The sequence below is a fragment of the Durio zibethinus genome, chromosome 27 (genome assembly GCF_047325235.1).
Source record: "Durio zibethinus cultivar Kanyao isolate XHJ-2024 chromosome 27, ASM4732523v1, whole genome shotgun sequence".
Classification (NCBI taxonomy): Eukaryota; Viridiplantae; Streptophyta; class Magnoliopsida; order Malvales; family Malvaceae; genus Durio; species Durio zibethinus.
This window is the reverse complement of record NC_143188.1, coordinates 17601699-17628426: the sequence shown is the minus strand read 5'-3', so window position 1 is coordinate 17628426 and position 26728 is coordinate 17601699. Positions and strand designations below refer to the sequence as shown.

The 26728-nt window shown below is 30.4% G+C and overlaps 1 pseudogene; it reads left to right on the top strand.

Moving 5' to 3' along the window:
* Positions 1–15348: 15348 nt before the first annotated feature.
* On the top strand, positions 15349–16505 carry LOC149511083 (UPF0481 protein At3g47200-like; annotated as a pseudogene).
* Positions 16506–26728: the final 10223 nt, after the last annotated feature.

Here is a 26728-nt window from a genome sequence, read left to right as displayed (position 1 = left end):
TTTTTCTAAAGTGAAATAAATTATTAACTCACTCTTACTGTTAATATATTAAATTCAAAATTCAAATACTAACTTTTATACTTTTTGGTTAAATCATCATAGTCTTAATAATTTTTTGACTTTTTTTTTCAATATAATACTTTAACTATTTGTAATAAAGATAGAAGGATTCTTGAAGGAAATGGTGATTACTATTAGGAAAAAGTTCATCAAATACGTCCACACCTTTTTGAATACTTTCATGCCCCTAGTCACTCAAATGATTTGACTCATCAATCATAACCCTTCAAGGAATGTGAGTTTGAATTCATACTTTAAAGTGGTGATAATCTTTTCTTGAGCAATAAGCAAAAGAGGTCAATTTTGAAAATTTATTTTGAATTAAAAAAAAAAATCAAGTAAGATGCTCTTTCAAATTTTCAATTGGTAATTCGATATGTGTCAAAATTTTGCTATGACCATAGACACAAAAATGCCTGAACCTTTTCTCTTAAGTAACCCTTGTTTCATGTCTTATGGCACAATGATTAAAACAAGCAGAATCCCTTTTTACCTAAAACAATTTATTTCACACATTTATACCTTTTTTCTTCCTTTTACCAAGAAAATGTCAAAAAATTTGGAGCCCAAAGAGCCCTTTTGAATTGTGTGATCAATCCCATACAACTTGATTTTTATCGTCAAGAGAACCTTGAGTGAAAAATAAGATGGGCCATCATAAAAAAAAAGAAATACAAAAAAAAACAAAAAAAATAAATAAATAATTTGCTCTTCTAACCAACTGATCATGTTTGAATGATGAATGGTCATCTTTCTCTATCTTTCTCATACACTTGCTACCCATTTGAGCCTATTAAATTTTTGTTCCAAAATAAACCATGGCCAAGAATTGTTTTTTACACTAAGGGACAAAATAAGGATATCTTCAAGAGTTTAACTTCAAGAAAAGAGTTTGATATCCAGAGCATCTAATATGCACCTCGGAAATAAAAGCCTAAGGTAGAAAATAAATAAGGTTTCGGTTAGAATCTCAAGAATTCAAGCAAAAAAGAATGATGAAGTTGAAGTTAGATGTTTTCAAAAAACAAAAAATAAAAACAAAAAAAGAAAGAAGAAGCAAAGAAAGAAAGACATGCTCTTCAAATATGAAAGCTAAAAAAAAAAAAAAAGAAGAAGCAAATGAAGTAATAGTTAGAATCTTAAAGAAAAAAAGACAGAATTCAAGAAAAAAAATTGCTAAAATTGAAATCAAATATTTAAAAAAAAAGGAAAAAAAGTAGTAAAGAAAGAAAGATGCCTGGCTTTTCGTTCAAAGAATGCTCCATAAGATCTTTGGCCTAATTACCCTGAATAATATATATTTTTGAGCTTGTTTATCCATTCTTTTAGAACCCTGAACCTTGGCCTACATTACACACCTTGAAAAAACCATTCTGAAACCCTAAAGATACATGCAAAAATCTTAAGTGGAGTAATTTGTTCTCGAATGCCACCTAAATGATAGAAAATCTAGAAAATTTTATTCCATTAAGCTTTTCATGCGAGTCCTTAATTTGCTTTAACAATACGATTAAAATTAATAAGTATAATAACTAAATGGGATCTTAAATATAAATAGTTGTACCTAAGCTCTACCTAGATGTTGGAGAGTCAGGTGGTCTCATTATATTTAAGAATCCGATTTCAAAATAACATTTCATTATCCTGTATAACATTTATCGAAATACATACATCTATTCATTATTGTTCGTTTTGCATGTTTACACTTTTAATTATCGTTTGCTAGCTAATTGTAGCATTATCAGTTTTTGTTACATAAAAGATTGTTATGAGAAGTATTGTTTCAAAAAATAATTTTTTAAATAAAACTAAATTAATATTTTAAAGAAAATAATTCTTAATACTCTGCATAAATGTTGGAGAGTTACCAACAATTTTCTTCCTCAAAGAATGTTATTTTCATTTTTAAGGAATGTTGTGGTAAATTTTAAATGAAAATAATTATTGCAAATTTTACCTAGATGTTGGAGAATTTAAAGTAATTTTTTAACTTAAAAATTTCCTCATATTCCTAAACAAAGAATTTTGATAAAATTATTTTTTAAAAAAAATAAAAGAGAAGTATTATTAAATGTCAAATCAAAACTATTTCATCCAACACTGAAAATAGCGCATGATTAAATGATACCAATTTATGAGCTTGTGGGGTTGCTAATATTTTCTTACACGTAACCAACTCCCCAGCCAACCTGATTTTTCATAGATTGAAATTTATCTTTTTGATAAACTTTAAATTTGCTTTTATAAAAATCTATTAAAAAGATAAACTTTTGAGTGGCCAATCACATCTTAAAAAATATTGGTGACAACTCTCTCATTTTTTTTAATTTTAAAACTTTTTACATCTGACAATCCCAAAACCGTTATGACAACATCAGATAACAAACAATGCATATTTGATTGGAGCATGAGATTCTAGAATAGAAGACTGCAAGGTTCATGCAATCATTTAAAAGATGGCATCTAGAAAGATTAAGATTTAAATTTTAATATATGTAATTTTTTATTTTATGTTAAATTTTTTTTTATATAAAACATTTAAAATTCACGTGAGAAAATGAATAGAATTTATGGGATGAAATTGTGTGGTCTAAAAACTTTTGTACGCAGAAAAGGACCAAATTGTGGTCTGAGTGACAAGGTCAATTGCATTATTGCTTGTTCTGTAATTATTTTTCAACTACTAGCCGCCGGAAGCAGCCAATTATATTTGTTGAAGAACGCCGGTATAGAGTCCATAATTTCCATTTCTTGTACAATTTCTTTAAACTATTTACTAGATTAGAATGTTTTACATCATACATTAGATAGAAAATTTTCATTTTAATGAATAGATTTAATATTTATATTAAATATTATGAATAATTATATTTTGAACAAAAATGTTAATTTATTTATAATAATTAATAATGAAAGAATTATAGCTTTTTAAATATGTTTAAATGTTTATATGTAATAGTTAATAACAAAAGTTATAATTATTATGTTTAAAATAAATGTTTATAATATGTTAAACAAACTATCTTGGTTATTGGTCATAAGGATATTATTGTTCAATAACTATGAAAGAAAAGAACTTTATGCATAATCATTTACATTATCTTTGCTTAGAGAGTTTTAAAATTTTATTATATTTTAAAGACATAATTATTTTTTAAAAAATGTTCTTCATATTTCAATGCCAAATTTTATTTTTAGTATTTATATTTCTTATAAATTTTTCTAACATTTGCAACTTCCAACAAAGAAACCAAGTGAAACACATTCGCAGGCCTGGCACTGCACTCTGAACAAGTATCAGGTATGTTTAAATCTAAAAATTTTAAATTACAACTGATCATGCTTGTCTCATTAATATAGGGTTTTTTTTCCTGTTAAACTGTAATTTAAAAAATATTTTCTCATTTTCTCTAATTTTCTCATTGCCTAAACATATTTTATTTTGAAAAAATATATATAAAGTATAAAGTCTTGCATATTTTAGTTTTTATTTTTTAATTCAAGTGTTTAGGTTGGTGTTTTTTTCTTTGGTAAAAAAGGTTTAGGTGAAAGGAAACTATTTTTTTCTAGATCAAGACATATCGCAATTTTTAGTAAAAATTTACATTAGATTTATTATCTACAAAGATGACTACTGGTTAAATGAATCAATCATAAATTCCATAAGTGAACTATTTAATTCATACCAACTTAATCAACTCTTATTATCAAGTTGGATAATTTTATATTCAAGTTATTGTATTTATCAAATATTATGGTTTTAAGTAGTTTTAAATTGAGTTATTTTGAATTCGAATTGTTACACATATTGAGTTATTTTAAAGTTAGTGTCAATAGATTGAACTATTTCGAAATCACATTTGATGTTTTAAAATTCATGTTACTACGAGATGATTTATATTTTGAGAAATTTAAGATTGTACTCTTGTTTAATCTTCTATGTTTTACCTATAATTATTACTAGCTATATTAATCTCACTTTTGCATGAATATTACATATTTAATTATTTTTAAAATATCACTTTTATGGACTTCCAATATCATATTGATTAGATAATATTTTCATGTATTTCTAAAAAACAAACCTTAAAATATAATTAATATTAAAAATAGTAAAATATCATTACGATAAAGAATATTTTGTTTTTCACAATACTAAAATATTAAATTTAATTAATAAATGCATAGGTTTTGAGTTTAATTAATAGTAAGAAATATATCTTTATTATTAGTATTCTAATATGTATAATTTTTCGTAATATATATATGCATGTAATTTTGTTGTATACACACTCGATATAATTTGACTTTGAAATTGCAACAAAAATCATAAATGGGGTTTAAAACCACTGGCAAGAGAAAAAAAAAAAAAAAAAAAACTAATCACTTAATCGGGTAAAGAAGTTAGCTGGTTATAAGTTTAGAAGTGTGCGGTGTAGAAGTTAGCCATTATTGAACAAGTTAATATTAGATATAGCGATGGTATATAAATATTATATATTATCAATTGATCAGATGATAAGATTTTATTAATAAATAAAATTAAAAATCATTATTTTTTAATATAAATATTAATAAATTTATTTAAATTTAATTAATTACTAAAATAATTTATTTTAAAAATATAATTATTTTTAATTTTATTTATTAATAAAATATCACTGCATAAAATTCATTAACTGTGTATATACAGTATCATTCCATCAAATATTAACCCTATTGAGCCAAGACAATAAGGAAAATGTAGAGAGTTGTGGGACGATAAATTTGGTTGACGAAGACGAAGGGAGTAAGGAGCGGCAACTGCATGAAACAGGCGCTGTCCCCAGGCTCCATAAATCATTCACTGCCACTCACTCAGAGGTAAGAGAAATACAGATACTATTCTTTTTTTGTAAATAAAATTCAGGGTAGATAGGTTAACTATTACATATAAACATTTGAACATATTTAAATAATTATAATTCTTTCATTTGTAATTATTATTTGTTCAAAATATAATTATTCAAAATATAAATAATTAACATAAATATTAAATTTATTTATTAAAATAAAAAAATTTTATCCGATGTGTAATGTACAACATTTTAAATTATTAACAGTAAAAAGCTAAAGAAATTGTATAAGAAATGAAAATTATGGACTCTATACAGGCATTCTCGTAGCCCGAATGTCCTGTCTGAGGCATCAAAGCAATGAATTTTCAACAGATACAGTTGGCTGCCGACGGATCGTTAGTAGTTGAATAATAATTACAAAACAAGCAATAATGCAATTGACCTTGTCACTCAGTCCACAACTTGGTCCTTTTTTGGGTACAAAAAATTTTATATCACACAACGAACAGATAATTCCCTTTCATCCCATAAATTCTATTCATTTTCCGACGTAAATATTAAATTTTTTTATAAAAAATTCGAACATAAAATAAAAAAAAAGTTGAAGATATAAAAATTTAAAATTTAACTTTATTAGATGCTATCTCTTAAATGATTGCATGAACCTTGCAATCTTCTATTCCAGAATCTCAATCTCCAGTCAAGTATGCATTACTTATTATCCGATATCCATCTTTAGATCCCAAATTACTGCCTAATGTCAGAGTCTCTTTTTAAAAACCCTACACAAATTTTTCTGCAGGCTGTTCTGGTCAATAATGAAATAAGGAAAGACAAAATAAAAAAGAATGAGTTGAAGGAGTAATCCTTGTATTAGGTGCAAATTATTACAATTTTGCAAGCTGGCAGAATGAACTATAATTTTTTTTAAAAATTTTGTGAAGATATGTATATACCATTTGGAAGTCAGTTGTTTTGCATGTTCTGTCGTCCATTTGCCATCGCAATGGTTCAATCAAAATAGTTTGATCTAGTTTAGTATTAAAGTTGCGGTTTAAAAAGTTCGATTTAAAAAATGTATTTAAAAATGTTACTAAAAATGTAATTTAAAAATTTTAAGTATTTAATATTATTATGAAAAAATATTGTTTGTGTACTAAAATATTTAAAAATATATATGTATAAAATAATGAAACTTTAAAACTATAGAAATAAAAAATAATTTTACCTTTCAAAGTACTTTTCAACCGCAACACACCTCTAAAAGTTTTTGCTTTTGATTTGTAAAACCTAGCTTTTTAACCGCAAAGCTTAATATTGAGGTTGTGGTGGAAAGACGAATACACTTTTAGACGGGGGCTAAATGTTACTAAACAGGTGAACTGCACTTTAGAGTTTCATGCACTTTCAAGAATTAAAAGGCATAACGAATATATTTCGTTTATTGTGCTTCATTCTCGCACTTACAGGATAGAAGTTAAGATCTTATAATTATAGTAAAATTTTTGCAATCTCATAATTCTTTTCTAGGTTATAGGTAATTTATCTTAATTCTTCATTAACTTCCAGTGGCGAAGGCAGGATTTTAAGTTAAAGAGCATCAAACAAAAATCAATCTGTAACTTAAAATTTTTTATTTAGCATAGAATAAATTATTATTTTATTAAAAGTTATAAAAATATGTCTAAAATATAACATTCCATACACATAATCATAAACAACATACATAAAAAAAGTCAAGTTAAGATAAACAAAACTTCAGCTATATTAATTAATTGTTTTAAATTTTAATTAATATTTTGTATAGTAGTATTTATTTAGAGTAATGAAGTGAAGTTAAGATATTTTTATATAATTATAACAATCAAATAAATGTTTAACTAGTTTTTTTTAACATATATCTAATGCATAAAGTTTAAATCAATAACATATCTAAAATAATTTAATGAAAAATAAAATTAAGTAATTTATTTCATTATATAAAACAATATGGATATTTAATTTTAGGCTAAAGGATAAAAAAAGCTATTGAACTATAATTAAAAAATCATTTAAGCTCTTATTTTTTTAATTGCAATCAATCAACTCTTCTAATATTTAGTTGTATCTAATTAAACCCTTATTTGGATGAAAAAGTTAACAAAATTAATTTTTTTGGCAACTAAGATAAAATTCCATGTGACAACAATAAAATAGATGAAAGTTTATATGTGAAAATTAAATAAAATAAAATTTTCCTTTTTTTTTTCCTTTTCTTCTCTATTTTCTTTCCTCTTTTTCTTTAAAATCCCTCTAAGGGTTTAATTGATTGTAGTTTGAAGATTGATTGATTCAATTTTGCCATGTAATTAAATTTAATCTGATTAAGGGTTTAATTAGTGGAAATAGAAGATTAAAGATTCAACTGATTGTAATAAAATATTAAAATTTTAAATATTTTTTTAATTATAATTCAGGGGCATTTTTGACCCATTAGCCTTATTGTTACAAAAGTAAAAATAAAATATATATAGATATATATAGTTTTCACACTGTTTGCATGCATACATCAAAATTTGCACTTTTTTATCATAAATATTGATAATTTTCTCAAATTTAAATTTAAAAAACTTATAATTTACTATTAATGGCTTCAAAACCATAAGATAAAGGTGCAATAGTCTTATCATGGAAGAAGTTTTAACCAGCCTTTGTATTGTCCTTATAATATGCTCTTGGGAAACAATAATACATTTCTTTTGCAATAACTATGGTGGTTTGGTGTTGGGTTTAGGCCTTTGAGGATTAAGATTTGTTGTCTTTTTGTTCTATCAATCTTACATTTTTTTAAAACTTTTTTGCTAAGTTCTTTTTAGAGTTTTGACTTTTTAATGTGGATCATATTTAATAAAAACATTTTTAAAATTTTTTGAATGATAACTAAACTATTAAATGTTAATATTTTTGCAAATTGATTGGATTTATAAATTGAATTTTTTAATTTAAAATTAAAAGTTTTATAATAACAAAAAACATATTTTATTTTCTACAGGGGCCATTTGTATGTTTTAGAGGAATACTTATAGATTTACAACATATCTAAATAAAAGTTTCAGAAAAATGTTGGGGGGGGGGGGGGGGGCATGGCCTACCGCATCATTGTCTTGTCGACTTCGTTGTCTTTTCTAATTTAATTTAGGATGTAAATGGTAAGATTTACGAGATGGAAGAAGTGACCTTTTTTTTTTATTTAGTTGAAAACTGAATTGATCTCAGTTTGTTTAAGGGAAAATTTTATAAAATAAACATAAGTAAAGACAATAAAATATATTACTTAAAAATAATCAATTTCAAAATAAAAAAAAAATACATAAACACAATTTATGCAAATTTCTAGATGAGATTAGGCATCTGAAAATTAAGAATGAAGTCAGAAGCCAAGTCCAAAAGTAAATTAAGCGTTTATGCTCTAAGTCTCTAACGCTCAAATCATTGAAAAGGATAAGAAAGAAGAAAGGAGTGCGATTGCAAAAGTTAAAAGAAAAATGAGAGAATAAAAGTCGGATAATTATAGTTGAGTCCAGGTGGCAAACCTCTCCCTAATGTGGCATAGGTCATGGTTGAAGTGGCCTAACATTATTTAGTACTCGCAGAGTAGCATGTCATTCGGGCCAGGTAAGCAGAGCATGGGATGAATGGATTATCCATGTCAGCTATCGGACCCAAAAATTTCGAGAAATTTTTTCCCACAACGGTCTACCACATTAAACAGGTCAAATGACCAAAATACGCTTTAACCAGAACAACTAAAATGCCCTAAGACCTTAAAAATAGGGTAATCCTATTTACATCCCATTTTTTCCTCTTTACACCCCATTTCTCTCTACACCCGACATTAAAAAATCCAAACCCAATTTTTACTTAATACACCGATATCACCTAATTACAAACTTCCCTAAATAGCCTCTACCTCTCACCCCTTAAACTCTTATCATTTCACATCATCTCTTACACTGTTATCTCTAACTTTCAAACCCTAAAAATCAACCTTTTAATCACTAACTTTTGGAGAAAATCAAGTCACCGAACTTCAATTTAGAGTCAATATGTCTTTGATTTTGTTTGATCTTGGTTAAATTTATAGATTTAGCATGTTTTTGTTAAAATATTTTTGTCAAATTGTTGATTCCATATTCACATTTTTTGAAATTTTAAAAAACTTTTGGAAATACAAATCCGAAACCTTTTAAAAGTTTCTCAAAATGTAAATCCAAAAACTTTTAAAAACTTTTAGAAATGCATAACCAAAAGCTTTATTTTTGGAATGTGCAAATTTTTAGTTGAAATTGACATTTAAATAACTTAACTCATCATTTGTTTGGCGCTCTTCATCTTCACCGAAATTTTTTCAAATTTGATTTTCTATTTTGAGAATTTACAAATTAAGAAGTGTAATTTTAAAGATTTAAGGTTTGTGATTGAAAAAGGCATGGAGAAAGGATGAAAAAAAGAAGAAAAAAAGAGGAAGAGAAGGAGAAAATTATGTGTAGAGGGCTAAAAAGTAATTTACTAATGTATCTAAATAGTTTTCTTTAAGGTCAATTTTGTAATAAAAAACTTTTGGGTGCAAAAAAAATTATTAGGGTTTATTTATAAGCACTCCTAAAAATATCTCTTTTTGATGGAAATATTATTTTGCAGTTATAAACGCCTTGCATTGTGGGTTGACTTGACAATAAAAAATATAATATGATGACACAATATAAAAATGATATGAAAAAAATATAAAATTGATACTCTTTAAAATTTAGTAAAAATCATATATGAATTTAACAAAACAAAAAACAAGTATTTCATATTTTCATATTGACATGACGTATGACACGTAATTTTCGTATAAAATACGATACGAATATACAAAATGTTAATGTTTTATACAATATGAATATATGACTTATTAGATCTAATTAATTAAAGGGGAACAAAAATTGTATCAAGTCATTGCTCATGTCAATAATAAATTATTGCCACCCTGGCTCGCTCGTAGCAACTAAATAAAGAAAGAAACAAAAATTGTACCAAGTCGTCACTCAAGTTAATTATTATTGCCACCGAAATTTTTTATCAATTTCAGAGAAACCAAGTAATTCAACCCCTTTTCACATGAACAAGTCTCATGTCATGCATTTTTCGCAAATTAATAAGAAAATGATAAGTCTCATGTAATGCATTTTTCACAAATAAATTAAGAAAATGATAGTATGAAAATGGTATTTGCAAACATGGAATAATGGAAATTTCGTAAAATCCTTCCTTTAGTGGTCGCTTTTCTTTGTTTGGGTCACATTAATTCATCTGAGGTACGCTTACTTTTGAAAGTTTGGCATTTCTATTTGTAATAATAAGTAACCTGGTTTGTTGCAATTCGTAGAAGAAAGTGATGGCGGGCGACTTGTTTCGATTAACATAACTGAAATGATTGCAAGATTATCTCCTATACAAATAAAAAATATGATATGATGACATGATATGAAAATAATACAAAAAAAATATAAAGGTGATACTGTATAAACTTTAATAAAAATCATATATGGATTTAACAAAATAGAAAACATGTATTTTATATTTTCGTGTTAACACGAATTGTGATATATAATTTTCATATAAAATACAATACGAATATATAAATTGTTAATGTTTTATACAATATGAATATATAACTTATTAGATCTAATTAATTAAAGAGAGAAATAAAAATTGTATCAAGTCATTGCCCATGTAAATTATAAATTATTGTCACCTTGGCTCGCTAATAGCAACTAAATAAAGAGAGAAAGAAAATTTGCACCATGTCGTCACTCACGACAATTATTATTGCCATCGAAATTTTTTATCAATTTCAGAGAAACTATGTCATTCAACCCCTTTTCACATGAACAAGTCTCATGTCATGCATTTTTCGCAAATTAATAAGAAAATGATAAGTCTCATGTCATGCATTTTTTGCAAATAAATTAAGGAAATGATAAGTCTAATGTAATGCATTTTTCGCAAATAAATTAAGAAAATGATAGTATGAAAATGGTATTTGCAAACATGGAATAATGGAAATTTCGTAAAATCCTTCCTTTAGTGGTAGCTTTTCTCTGTTTGGGTTACATTAATTCATCTGTGGTAGGCTTACTTCCCCTTTTCACATGAACAAGTCTCAGGTCAAGCTTTTTTCGCAAATTAATAAGAAAATGATAAGTCTCATGTCATGCATTTTTCGCAAATAAATTAAGGAAATGATTAAGTCTAATGTAATGCATTTTTCGCAAATAAATTAAGAAAATGATAGTATGAAAATGGTATTTGCAAACATGGAATAATGGAAATTTCGTAAACTCCTTCCTTTAGTGGTAGTTTTTCTTTGTTTGGGTCACATTAATTCATCTGTGGTAGGATTACTTCTCCTTTTCACATTAACAAGTCTCATGTCAAGCTTTTTTCGCAAATTAATAAGAAAATGATAAGTCTCATGTCATGCATTTTTCGCAAATAAATTAAGAAAATGATTAAGTCTAATGTAATGCAATTTTCGCAAATAAATTAAGAAAATGATAGTATGAAAATGGTATTTGCAAACATGGAATAATGGAAATTCCGTAAAATCCTTCCTTTATTGGTAGCTTTTCTCTGTTTGGGTCACATTAATTCATCTGTGGTACGCTTATTACTTTTGAAAGTTTGGCATTTCTATTTGTAATAATAGTTAACCTGGTTTTCTGCAATTCGTAGAAGAAAGTGATGGCGGACGACTTGTTTCAATTAACATAACTGAAATGATTGCAAGATTATCCCCTATACGAAAAGCCATAGAGACAGAATAACTCAAAAGAAAAAAAATTTTGAACTAGGGGTGTTTATATTTTTATTGGGTAGTAAGTAGAAGAAAACTATTTGTGACGTTGGGTACGTAGAAATGTGAGTTAATATTTCTCTGTTTATTTAGATTTAATAATTTATGTATTTATATAGTGTAAAATATTAAAAATTTATATATTTGCATCATATTTTATATAAAAATGACGTATTACAATTTATGTCAATACAAAAATAGGAAATACATATTTTTTGTTTTGTAATAAATACTAATATACAAAATGTTACTTAAATTTTAAAATAATTAATTAATATAGTTGAAGTTTTATTTATCTTAACTTGATTTTTTTATGTATGTTGTTTATAATTACATGTATGGAATGTTATATTTTAGATATATTTCTATAACTTTTGATAAAATAATAATTTATTCTATGCTAAATAAAAATTTTTAAGTTATGGATTTGATTTTAGTTTGACTCTCTTTCATTTATTCTATGCTAAATAAAAATTTTTAAGTGCATGAAACTCTAAAGTGCAGTTCACCTGTTTAGTAACATTTAGCTCCTCATTTAAAAGTGTTTTTGTCTTTCCACCGTAATCTCAATATTAATCTGGATGAAAATTTTAAGTTTTGTGGTCAAAAGGCTTGGTTTTACAGACCAAACGCAAAAGCTATTAGAGGTGTGTTGCGGTTAAAAAGCACTTTGAAAGGTAAAATTATTTTTTATTCCCATAATTTTAAAATTTTATTCTTTTATACATTTTTTTTGGATATTTTAATATACAAATAGTACTTTTTCACAGTAATTTTAAATTATTTTTTAACCACACTTTTCAAATCAAACTTTTCCAAATCATAACAACAATACTAAACTAGTCTAAACTACTTTGATTGAACCATTGCCATTGCAAATGGACGAGATCACAGAGCAAGTAAGGCAATTGTTTTCGAAATGGTATTTACATATCTTCACAGTTTTTTTTTTTTCTTTTATAAAGAATATAGCTCATTCTGCCAGCTTGCAAAATGGTAATACCTTGCACCTAATAGAAGGATTACTCCTTCAACTCATTCTTTTTTATTTTGTCTTTCCACTTGATATCACTCCTTATTTCATTATTGAGCAGACCGGTCTGTAGAAAAAATTGTGTAGGGTTGTAAAAAAGAGACTTTGACTGGGGCAGTATTTTGGGATTTAAAGATAGATATTGGATAAAAAGTAATGCATATTTGATTGGAGCTTGAGATTGTGGAATATAAGATTGCAAGCTTCATGCAATTATTTAAGAGATAGCATTTAATAAGATTAAGATTTGAATTTTAATATCTGTAATTCTTTTATTTTATATTGAAATTTTTATAAAAAAAAATAAAATTCACGTGAGAAAATGAATAGAATTTATGGGATGAAAAGGAATTATCAGTCTGATGTGTGGTCTAAAATCTTTTGTACCCAAAAAGGGACCAAGATTCGGGCTGAGTGAACAGGTCAATTGCATTATTGCTTGTTTTGTAATTATTATTCAACTACTAACCATCATCAAGAAGCCATTTATATTTGTTGAAAATTCATTGCTTTGATGCTTCAGACAGGAAATTTGAGATAGAAGAACATCTGTATAGCGTCCATAATTTCCATTTGTTATACAAATTTTTTTCTAGCTATATGCTGTTAGTAGTTTAAAATATTGTGCATCACATGTTGGATAAAAAAGATTTTATTTTAATGAATAGATTTAATATTTATATTTATTATTCATATTTTGAATAATTATATTTTAAACAGAAGCATTTATTTATTATAATTAATAATGAAAGAGTTACATCAATTTAAATATGTTTAAATATTCTTAATTAATTTCTTGATGCTTAGGTGTTAATTTCTATATATTTTTGTATATTGCTTTTCTATAATTTTTTGAAATCAAAAGAATACGAGATCTTTGTTTCCCACATCGCAGCGCGAGCAATTGATCTAGTAAATCATAATAGAAACTGTATTTTCTGTTCTCTCTTATGCTCAATGAAATTGAACTCCCACTCTCTAATGTGTTCTTTTATTATTAATATCTCAACAACGGAATTGCTACTCCAAGTAGAAACAGGGAGCATTTAAAGCAACTACTAGGCCTTGAGGCAGTCAGGTACTTGCCTTCAAGCAGATCAGCAGGCTAGTATTTGGTTGCTTTCATCGGAAACCTTAGTTATATAAACGACGGGTTCCATGGACTTGTTTGGGCTGATTTTGGGTTTTGCTAGAGGTCCAATTTGTGTACTTGATGTTTATTTGGTTTCTGTGTTCGGGTGCTTCAAACATTGGAACTTCCATGTGTATGGTACCCTTAGGAAAAATTGGGAGAAAAATGAGTTTGGAACTGGTTTTGCGATTGCTTGTGGATTGTGAATGCATATGGTTTGGAATACCATGTTGAGAACTCAAATTTATTTTTTTTGTAGTATCTACGTTGGTCTGAATTATGGTGGCCTAAGTGATGGAAATAGGCTCCGCCAAGTTTAATAGCTATCAAGGTCACTCATTCAGCAGCTCAAAATGTCAATTTTTTTTTTTTGGTAATTTAGGAGAGTACATGTTTGGTAAATTTTTTGCATGAAAAAAAATTACTTTTCAAAGTTTTTTTTTTTTGAACGACAGACTAAGAAGAATATTTTCACATTTAGCATTTCGAATCGATATTTATAGAAAAGACAAATTGTGAGGAAAATATATTATTGTATGATATTAATACTAATTTAACCTCTTTCAAATGGTTAAGTTTATTGGGAGGTCAAAGTTTAAAAATGTCCATACCACACCTCGAAAATTAAAAAAAATTCATCCACATCTCTAGTCCGAGTGACTCAACACCACCTGTATTCCTCGGTATCATTCATTTTATGCTAGATTTGGATTAATTTTATAAATAATTTTTAAATTATAATAAAATATTTAATATGATATTTAATTTTTAAAAATTTTTGATATGATATTTTAATTATAAATTTATTCATAATATTTAATTTTAATATGATTAATTTTAAATGATAATATAAAACAGATAAATTATTTTTCAAATATCATATTAATTAATAAATTTATAATTCAATATTGCTTTATAATTATTAAAATTTAAATATTACATTAAATATTTTATTATAATTGAAGGACCATTATATTAACCATTTTAGATTAGTAGGACAGGGTATAGCAAAGTCTTGGCGAGGAACCAATTGTAGCTTCGATTTCTTAGAAATATAGGAAATTGAAGTTCTGGTGTTGGTTGACAACCAAAGATCTGAAGTGAATCAACTCAGCACTAATAACACCAAGTTTGCTGATATAAAATTGTAGTTCGGAAACTGCATTGCTCGGAAAATTATAGTGGAAAACTCCACTAATTTTCAACTCTAATGTCAACCATGGCTAAAACTCAGAAATTATTTGCCTGTCAATGAAATTTTTTTATATCTGTTTTTATGGCCAATGAAATTGCCTGTCAATGGAGGATATATAATTTATGCTTGTATTATACAATATATACTTCAACCTTATCAAACTATGCTCAATTCCAAGAGATTTAGTTTTGTTCTTATTATGTTGTATCCATGAAAGCTAATGAAAAGGCCTATGAACCTGAGGTAGTTGTCATTGGTCCTTACCACCGTGGTAAAGATCACTTAAAACCAATGGAAGAACACAAAATTCGGTTTCTCCAATTGCTTCTTCAAGAAAGAAGGGAGAACAATGTCATCAAATGTGTTATGGTAATGAGAGAATCAGAAGAGAGAGCTAGAAAATGCTATGCAAAACATATAGGCCTGACACCGATGATTTTGTTGAAATGATGCTTCTTGATGGTTGCCTTATTGTTCAGCTACTGGGCAAGTTTGCTATGACCACATTGATGGATGATCCTGTTTTTAAGATAGGTGGTTTCCATGTTTTCTTATGTCCGGATTCGTTATTGGTAGAAAATCAACTTTCCCTCTTTGTTCTTCGGGGGTCGTTTCATAGTATTGAGATTCCTAATCCAGATATATTCATATAATTTACCATAAATTTCTTCAATATTATCTTACCAGGTAAAGGGTGTATCCGAAATGGCTTAAAATCAATCATGGAGATCAAGCATCTGCTACGCCTGATAATTGACTGCTGGCATCCTCCTGCATTTGAAATCGAGGCCTATAGGAAAAAGACTAAAAAGATCGAGTGAAGCTTCATGCATTGTGCGATAGAACTCCAGGAGGCTAGCATCAGGTTCAAAAAGGCTGAAGGAAACAACATTTTCGACATAAAGGTCGAAAATGGGACTGCGAGGATACCCACCTTGGAAATTGACGACCATACAGAATGTTTTCTCCGAAATCTGATTGCCTTCGAGCAGTTTTTCTCCGGAAGAAGTTTGAATCATGTCACTGATTATATGAACTTCATGGACTGCCTGATCAACTCTCCAAAAGATGTGGAATTGCTTCGTCAGCGAGGGATTATTAATAACTGGTTAGGCAATGATGAAGTGATTGCCACCATGTTTAATATGCTTGCTGACTCTGTAAGCATATCCCGTTATTCCTTTTACTTTGAAGTTTTCAACAATGTCAACATTTATTGCAGTAGACGCTGGAACAAATGGATTGCCAACTTGAAGCATAACTATTTTAACAGGCCTTGGGCATTTGTTTCCATTCTTGCTGCTGTTGTCCTCCTCCTACTTACTATGGTGCAAACTTTATTTTCAGTTCTCCCTTGTGTTAAGTAACCGCCAACTCTTACATGTATTCAGTTTTTGCTTTGTTGAGGGGAAAACGACCTCACATCTAATAGCTTTTAGAATTTATCGTGGATATACATATCTTCACAAAATTTTCTAAAGATTATAGTTCATTCTGCCAGCTTGCAAAATAGCTTTTCTTATATTGTTTTAATTGTTCTGTTTTTTTTTTTTTTTTTAGTCCTTATCTTACAATAAATCATTTATTATGATCTCTATTTAGGTCACACTTTATTTCAAAATGTTAAATTGAATAGCATTTTTCAATTCTAAAACCGAATAGAAAAAATTGAAATTCAAAATGTATATTAATAAATTATTAAATTGAAAAGAATTTTGAATAAAATATTAATTCAAATTTCAAATAGGGCACATTAAATTGTGGTGAGAAAATTACATATAATAAAAAATATAATGAATCTACTAAACGCAAAATTTGATGGATTGTCATAATGGTTTTGGAGTTGCCCAACGAATTTGGAAATGAAAAATAAAAACAGAGTCGTCACCAATCTTTTTTGGCTAGGTGCGATTAGCCACCTATTAAAATTTATCATTTTAATAAGATTTTAAAATTAATTAAAATTTATTAAAAAGATAATCTTATGATTTGTGAAATAGTCTGAGTTTAAGAGTCAATTATGTATAGAGAATGATTAGCACCCCCATAGCACTCGTTTAAAAATGGTACCACTTAACTATATGTTATCATTTGATTTTGATGGAAAACAGTCTCAATTTCAGTGTTAAAAAAATAGTTTCCTTGATTTATTTTTGTTTATTCCATTTTTGTTTTTTCCTTTAATTTTATTTAGTGCCCAAATTTTATTCAAGAAAAATAAATTAGAACATTTTTGTTGAAATAATTCTTAAAATGTTCTATTACATTGGTAACATTATAAAAACTCTTTCTCACATAGAGATTTCTTAGGCATCGCTTCTCGGAATACCTTAGGGTCTTATCTTCGGAGGCTCAAATTTATTTTTCGCAAAAAAAAAACTATGCCATGCATGCAATGTAAATGATGATACGTTAATGCACACATTTTATTTTTTATTTAGAAATTTTACTAATTTTTATTAATATTTTCATTTAAAAAATTGAAGAAAAGAGGAATTTTTATTATATTGAAAATTTTCTATAAATATACCAATACACTAGTAATATTTAAAAAATATCTTCTCACCTAGGGATTTCTTAAAGCATCTCTACTTAGAATACTTTTATAATCCCATCATCGGATAAAATTTCATTTTTTCTCATTTTTTTGTCACTTTATTATTTTTAACAAATTAGTTTATTTTTATTTTTATTTTTATAGCAAACAAAGGAAAAATTTTATTGAAAACTTTTTATAAATACTCCAATACACTGGTAGTATTTAAAAAAAATCTTCACACCTAGAGATTTCATAAGTATCACTACTCAGAGTACCTACGAATCTCACCATTTTTTTTTTACAAACCAATATTAATGGTAATTCACTAACAAGTTAGATCACAAAATGGACATTTACTTTATAAATTTGGCTCGCATTAGATCTTAAAATTAGCATTTAGACAAAAAAGTAAAGGAGAAAAATGCCAATGCATTTTATAATGTTGCCTGAGATAATAGAATTACCTATGTAATCTGCTTGCTGTTTAATATATGAAATTCCAATTTCCTCAAAAAGAAAATGAATTATCCCATCAACTTCATCAAAATTTCCATGGTTTCGATGACTCTCCTGAACCAAATCTAACTTTTTAAGCAATGATTTGGTGGTAATAGTTGATAATGACAAGAGAATGGAAGAATTGCTATGGTTGGTCATAGGCAAAGACGAGCAAACAAGGCTTGGTTGTATGCTTTGCTTGCAAAGGTTGGTTTGGATATTCTTAGCATGCAATGGGTGAAGAAACGTTTTTTTTTTTTTTTTATGGTTTTGGTTGTATAAATTGTATAATTTATATTATATTCTTTGATCTTTTAAACACCACTAAGGCTCTTTCCCCAAAAGTTTTGAGAAGATTCTTGTTTCCTTCATATAGCCTTTTTCTTTAAACACCTTTATTATTGACTTTTGGTCCTAAGGCAGCGACCACCAATCAGATGATGAAAAACTGTGGACCAGGTTTCAACTCACTCGAGCCAAATTTTGAGGTATTAATCAGAGTTTACATAATTGATTCCAAAGGTAGAAATAAAGGCACTTGTAACTGTAGAAATTTAATTTTGTTCAAGATCTTTTTAATATTATTGAATTTTGAATTGCATTTTGATATTAGGTTTTAAAAGTCATTTTTCAAGCTCAAATTTAAAGGCTCAAAAGTGTGTTTTATTTTTATTTATGGTAAAATAATAATAACATAAATTTTAATTTTTTGAAGACTATGATTTTATTTAGATTTGACATATAAAGGATTAGTTTGAATTTGGTAATTTTTAAAAATCAAGTTTCTACAAAAAAAGAAAAGAAATTTTGATGGATCTTGATAGATTTAGTTAACATTAAAATTTTTCAAATTAAAAAAGGACTCAGGGTGCAATTCTAAGGTTAGAATGAAGAAGCAATTAGCCAAGAAAATAGGAGGAAAAAGAGAGTAACAGAAGTTTGTAGCTGAAATTTAGAGAGCTTCATGCAATTTTAAAATGTTAAAAAGGAGTTAACCAAGAGTAAAGGCATATACAAAGCTAAAAAATTTATGGCCAGCAAGATTTCAATAGCCCATTTCCTTGGGCTATAAAGTTTTTTAAGTATCAAATTAATTAATAAATTTATAATTTATGTATTATATTATAAAATATTAAAATTTAAATATAATATTTTAAATTATTAAAATTTAAATATTTTATTATAATTTAAAGATCAAGGACGTAGCAAAGTTTTGGATAGGAACTAATCGTAGTTTCGATTTCTTAGAAATATAGGAAATCGAAGTTCTGCTGTCGGTAGACAATCAAAGATCTAAAGTGAATTAACTCAGCATTTATAACACCAAGTTTGTTAGGAAAATGGGGTCCAGTCCCATGTAAGTGGTTTTGGACCAAGTAAAGGCCATGGGCCTTAATCTTTTATTTTACACAGAGCCCTAGCTACTTAATAAAAAAGAGATGGGGTTGTTTTATGTGTGTGTCGAAAACCAAGCAGAGAAAGAAGAAAAGCCAAGAAAAGTAGAGAGAGAAAAAAGAGAAGGGAGAGTTGGTTGAACGGAAGTCGATCCATGGTCCGATTGAGTTGGAACCTTGTCAGGAGGTTTATGATTCAGAGTTCTACATTCTAAACGATGAAGATCGGGTTTGCAGCTCTCTAGGAACAAATCCAGGGTGTGTTTGTTGAGTCACTTATTTGGTGAGATTTCTCTAATTGTTTCTCTAGTTGTTGATTAGCTCTAGTTTTAGCTAGAGAAGAACTTTTGTATACCTATTATTTGATAGTGAAGATTTTTCTGGTGGCCCGTGGTCTTTTTCCCTCTACACTGGAGGGTTTTCCACGTAAATCTTGGTGTGCTTTATTTTTCCTGCGTATTTGATTATTGATTGTTGTCTATTGCTTCTATATTGTTGTGATTATTGCTTCAGGCGCAACAAGTGGTATCAAAGCCAACCCTATACCGTTCGATCCACGCCAAGCACCTCGAGGGAGGCAGGCAGGATGGTCAGCCTCCGTGCCGAAGGCGTCACGAGGTTGGATGCGGGAGAATGTCACGAACCTAAGGAAGAGTCATGAATCCTACATCGAACATAATAGGAGGGTCCCTGGGGTATAAAAGGGTTCACACCATCTCCGCCTTGGGAGATGCCTTTTGTAGGACAAAACCGTGAGGCCAGGGGGGCCAAAGCGGACAATACCTCACAAGGGTGTGAACCGTGATAGGAAGGCTGATCTGGGATGCCGAAAGGGTGAATACCCGGGTCCCGGAGTCGCGCGGGTTAGGAGCTTGAGTCTCGACCCGTGACAAGTGGTATCAAAGCTAGGGTTATTTTGAGACATCGATACAGAAGCAACCCAAGATAGAAGTAAATTCTGTTTGAGATCATGGAGGGTGATACAGGTTCCATGATAAAATTGACAGCATCAAATTATTCAATTTGGAAGCCTATGATGGAGGATCATCTATACTGCAAAGATTTGTATGAGCCAGTATTGGGTGATTCGGCTAAACCAGAAGATATGAAAGATGAAAGCTGGAAAAAGTTAGGTAGAAGGACGCTGGCTACAATCAGAAAATGGGTTGATATCAGCGTGTTCCATCATGTAGCACAGGATTCAGATGCTCATATTGTTTGGGAAAAATTGGTAGCATTGTATGAGAGAAAAATATGTATGAATAAAGTTATGCTTGTTAAAATGCTTACAACTTTATAGTACAGGGATGGACGATCTGTTACAGAGTACTTGAGTGATTTTCAAGATATATTTAATCGGATGACTACTATGGAGCTTAAGATGGATGATGAAATGAAGGCATTATTTCTTTTGGGTTCATTGCCAGACAGTTGGAATACTCTAATTGTGACTATTCTTAATTCAACTCCTGATTATAAGGTGACATTGGAGATGGTAAAGGACAGTATGCTTAATGAAGAAGTGAGGCGAAAAGATGTAGACCTTGGGAATCAAGCTCTGGTCACAGAGAACAGGGGTAGAAACATCGACAGAGGTCAGGACTCAAAAGGCCGTGGTAAGTCTAAACATAGATCCAAGTCTAGAGGTAAAGTAAAGTGTTTTCATTGTGGTAAGGCGGGTCATATAAAATGAAACTGTAGAATCTTAAAGCAAGAGTGAAAAGATGAGACAAGCAAGAGTTCAGATGATGGCAATGTTGCAGCAGTGAATTCAGATAGTGATTCAGTTACTTTGATTTGTACACATGGTGATTGTAATCATGTTAGTGATCCCGACATTGAGTGGATAGTTGACACAGGAGCGGCATATCATTGTGTTCTTAAGAGAGAGTTGTTTACAACTTACAAAGTAGGAGACTTTGATTGTACCAAGATGGGAAACAAGAGTGTGTCACAGATTGTTGGGATTGGTGATATTGTTGTACAAACTAGTACAGACTGCATGTTGACTTTGAGGGATGTTAGACACATTCCAGATATGAGAATGAACTTGCTTGCTATTAATGTCCTTGATAAGGAGGGATATGAAAGTTGACAAAAGAATGGACAGTGGAAGCTTCTCAAAGGATCTATGGTAGTTGCAAGGAGAAAACTATGCTGCACAATGTATAAGACATGGATGCAATTGAACGGTAACCAAGTAAATACCGTTGAATATGATGCTTCAACAAACTTGTGGCACAGGAGGCTGGCACACATGAGTGAAAAAGAGTTACAGGTTTTGGCAAGGCACTCTCTCATTCCCTTGACCAAAGGTATGTCTCTCGATTCATGTGATTATTGTTTGTTTGGTAAGCATCATAGAGTTTTTTTTCGTAAAAGTTCTCAGAGAAAAAAAAATAGATTGAAATTAATTTATTCTGACGTATGTGGTCCCATTGAGGTTGAGTCATTAGGTGGTAGCAGATATTTTGTTACTTTTATTGATGATGGTTCACGTAAGACTCGGGTGTATATGTTGAAATATAAAAGTCAGGTACTGCAGTATTTTTGAAAATTTCATGCCATGGTTGAAAGGATGACAGGATTACCCTTGAAGTGTATTCGAACTGATAATGGTGGGGAATACATATCTAAAGGCTTTGAAGAGTATTGCTCAAAGCATGGGATCAGGCATAAGAGGACAAAACCTGGAACACCGCAGCATAATGGTATAGCTGAAAGAATGAATCGCACCATTGTGAAAAAAGTCAGATGTATGTTGAGGATGGCAAAATTACCAAAGCCATTCTGGGGAGAAGTAGTCAACACAGCTTGTTATTTACTTAACAGATCACCATCAGTTCCTTTGGGCTTTGACATTCCAGAAAGAGTGTGGATAGGGAAAGATACTTCATACTCTCACTTGAAAGTTTTTGGGTGTAAAGCATTCATGCATGTGTCGAAAGAACAAAGATTAAACCTTGATAGTAAAGCTACACAGTGTGTGTTTGTAGGATATGGTGATGAGAAATTTGGCTACAAGGTATAGGATCCAGTAAAGAGAAAGACAGTCAGAAGTAGAGATGTGGTCTTTCATGAAAAAGAAACCATAGCAGACCTTGAGAAAAATGAAAAGACTACACGAGTTACTGTTGAGTGTGATATTTCAACACCGATAGGAATTTCACAGGAAAAAGCCACAGATGGTGAAAATGAGCAAGAAACAGAACTTAGGGATATAAATGAGCCAGCCACAGTTGGTGATGAGCCAGATGCTATTAGTTTTGAATAGGGGGAGCAATCCTCTCTACCTGAGAGTGTTAAGCAGGGGGAGCTACCTTCAGCATCAAGTGATGTAGAGTCTCAGCCCAAGAAATCTACTAGAGAGCGCAGGCCATCTACCAGGTATCCAAGTTCAGATTTTATTTTAGTTACTAGTGAAAGGGAGCCAGAAAGCTTTCAAGATGTACAGGCTACTCCGGATAGAGAGCACTGGTTAAAAGCAATGAAAAAAGAGATGGAGTCATTGCGAAAGAATGGTACTTATGATCTTGTTAAACTTCTAACAGAGAAGAGGCCATTAAAGAATAAATGGGTGTTCAAGTTGAAAAATGATGGTGACAAACTAGTGAGGTACAAAGCTCGATTGGTAGTAAAAAGTTTTTCTCAGAAACCAGGCATCGATTTTGATGAGATTTTTGCTCCAGTTGTAAAAATGAGTTCTATTCGAGTGGTACTAGGATTGGCAGCTAGTTTGAATCTTGAGCTTAAGCAACTTGATGTTAAAACTGTATTTTTGCATGGTGATTTGTAGGAAGACATTTATACGAATCAGCCTGAGGGTTTTGAAGTGAAAGGGAAAGAGCACTTAGTTTGCAAATTGAAGAAAAGCTTGTATGGCTTGAAACAAGCTCCGCGGTAGTGGTATAAGAAGTTTGATTCTTTTATGGTGAGTTATAGTTATAAAAGAACAGCAGCGGATTCTTTTGCGTATGTTAAACAATTCCCTAATGGTAACTTCATTATCTTATTATTATATGTTAATGATATATTGATTGTAGGACAAGATGCTAGTATGGTTTGCAGGTTGAAAGAACAATTGTCTAAGTCCTTTGATATGAAGGATTTAGGTCCAGCAAAGCAGATTCTTGGTATGGACATTATCCGAGATAGGAGAGCTAAAAAGCTATGGTTGTCACAAGAAAAGTATGTTGAACGAGTGCTTGGTAGATTCAACATGCAGCATGCTAAATCAGTTAGCAGTTCACTTACCAACCATTTTTATCTAAGTAAGAAATCTTGTCCAGTGTCTAAGGAAGAACAACTAGCTATATCTAGTATTCCTTATTCTTCTGCAGTCGGTTCTTTAATGTATCTGATGGTTTGTACAAGGCCTGACACTGCTCATGCAGTTGGTGTAGTGAGCAAATTTCTTTCTAATCCAAGGAAGGTTCACTGGGAAGCAGTGAAATGAATTTTTAGATATTTAAGGGGTACCTCAAAAATGTGCTTGACTTATGGAATTTCACAACCAGTTCTAGAAGGGTTTACTGATGCTGACATGGCAGGCGATCTTGATAGTAGGAAATCTACTTCAGGGTATTTGTTCACTTTTACAGGAGGAGCTGTATCTTGACAGTCTAAGTTATAGAAGTGTGTTGCTTTGTCAACTATAGAGGCTGAGTATATTGCAGCAACTGAAGCATGTAAAGAAATGCTTTGGATAAAACGTTTTCTTCTTGAATTGGGGTTGAATCAGAAAGAGTATGTGGTATTTTGTGATAGCCAAAGTGCTTTAGATTTGAATAAGAATATCATGTACCATGCTAGAACAAAGCACATTGATGTTAGATATCATTGGTTACGTTCAGTGATTGAAGAATAGCAGATGCTATTGAAGAAAGTCCATATTGATAAAAATGTGGCAGATATGTTGACTAAGATACTTTCCAGGGAAAAGCTTGAGCTTTGTAATAACTTGGCCAGAATGAGTTCCCTGGCAAAGGTAAGTTCCAAATGAAACTGCTATGGTAATGAATCTTCTCCTAATGGGGCTGAAGGGGGAGATTGTTAGAAAAATGGGGTCCAGTCCCATGTAAGTGGTTTTGGACCAAGTAAAAGCCATAGGCCTTGATCTTTTATTTTACACAGAGCCCTAGCTACTTAATAAAAAAGAGATGGGGTTGTTTTATGTGTGTGTCGAAAACCAAACAGAGAAAGAAAAAAAGTCAGGAAAAGTAGAGAGAGAAAAAAAAGAAGGGAGAGTTGGTTGAACGGAAGTCGATCCGTGATCCGATTGAGTTGAAACCTTGTCAGGAGGTTTATGATTCAGAGTTTTACATTCTGAACGATGAAGATCAGGTTTGAAGCTCTCTAAGAACAAATTCATGGTGTATTTGTTGAGTCATTTATTTGGTGAGATTTCTCTAATTGTTTCTTTAGTTGTTGATTAGCTCTAGTTTTAGCTAGAGAAGAACTTTTGTATACCTATTATTTGATAGTGAAGATTTTTTTGGTGGCTCGTGGTTTTTTCCCTCTACACTAGAGGGTTTTTCACGTAAATCTTGGTGTACTTTATTTTTCCTGCGTATTTGATTATTGATTGTTGTCTATTGATTCTGTATTGTTGTGATTATTGCTTCAGGTGCAATAAGTGGTATCAGAGCCAGCCCTATACCGTTCGATCCACGTGGAGCACCTCGAGGGAGGCAGGCAGGGTGGTCAGCCTCCGTGACGAGGGCGTCACGAGGTTGGGTGTGGGAGAATATCACGGACCTAAGAAAAAGTCCTGAATCCCACATCGAACATAATAGGAGGGTCCCTGGGGTATAAAAGGGTTCACACCATCTCCGCCTTGGGAGGCACCTTTTGTAGGATAAAACCGTGAGGTCAGAGGGGGTCAGAGCGGACAATACCTCACAAGGGTGTGAACCATGGTAGGAAGGTTGATCTGGGATGCCGGAAGGGTGAATGCCCGGGTCTCGGAGTCGCGCGGGTTCGGAGCTTGAGTCTCGACCCCTGACAAGTGGTATCAGAGCTAGGGTTATTTTGAGATATCGATACAGAAGCAATCCAAGATATAAGTAAATTCTGTTTGAGATCATTGAAGGTGATACAGGTTCCATGATAAAATTGACAGCATCGAATTATTCAATTTGGAAGCCTATGATAAAAGATCATATATACTGCAAAGATTTGTATGAGCCAGTATTGGGTGATTCGGCTAAACCAGAAGATATGAAAGATGAAAGCTGGAAGAAGCTAGGTAGAAAGACGCTGGCTACAATCAAAAAATGGGTTGATATCAGCGTGTTCCATCATGTAGCACAGGAGTCAGATGCTCACATTGTTTGAAAAAAATTGACAGCATTGTATGAGAAAAAAACAGGTATGAATAAAGTTATGCTTGTTAAAAAGCTTGCAACTTTACAGTACAGGGATGGACGATCTGTTACAAAGCACTTGAGTGATTTTTAAGATATATTTAATCGGATGACTACTATGGAGCTTAAGATGGAGATGAAATGAAGGCATTATTTCTTTTGGGTTCATTGCCAGACAGCTGAAATACTCTAGTTATGACTGTTCTTAAATCAACTCCTGATTATAAGGTAACATTGGAGATGGTAAAGGACAGTATACTTAATGAAGAAGCGAGGCAAAAAGATGTAGACCCTAGGAATCAAGCTCTGGTCACAGAGAACAGGGGTAGAAACATTGACAGAGGTCAGGACTCAAAAGGCCGTGGTAAGTCTAAACATAGATCCAAGTCTAGAGGTAAAGTGAAGTGTTTTCATTGTGGTAAGGCGGGTCATATAAAATGAAACTGTAGAATCTTAAAGCAATAGCGAAAAGATGAGAAAGGCAAGAGTTCAGATAATGGCAATGTTGCAGCAGTGAATTCAGATAGTGATTCAGTTACTTTGATTTGTACACATGGTGATTGTAATCATGTTAGTGATCCCAGCATTGAGTGGATAGTTGACACAGAAACGGCATATCATTGTGTTCCTAAGATAGAGTTGTTTACAACTTACAAAGTAGGAGACTTTGGTTGTACCAAGATGAGAAACAAGAGTGTGTCGCAGATTGTTGGGATTGGTGATATTATTGTACAAACTAGTACAGGTTGCATGTTGACTTTGAGGGATGTCAGACACATTCCAGATATGAGAAT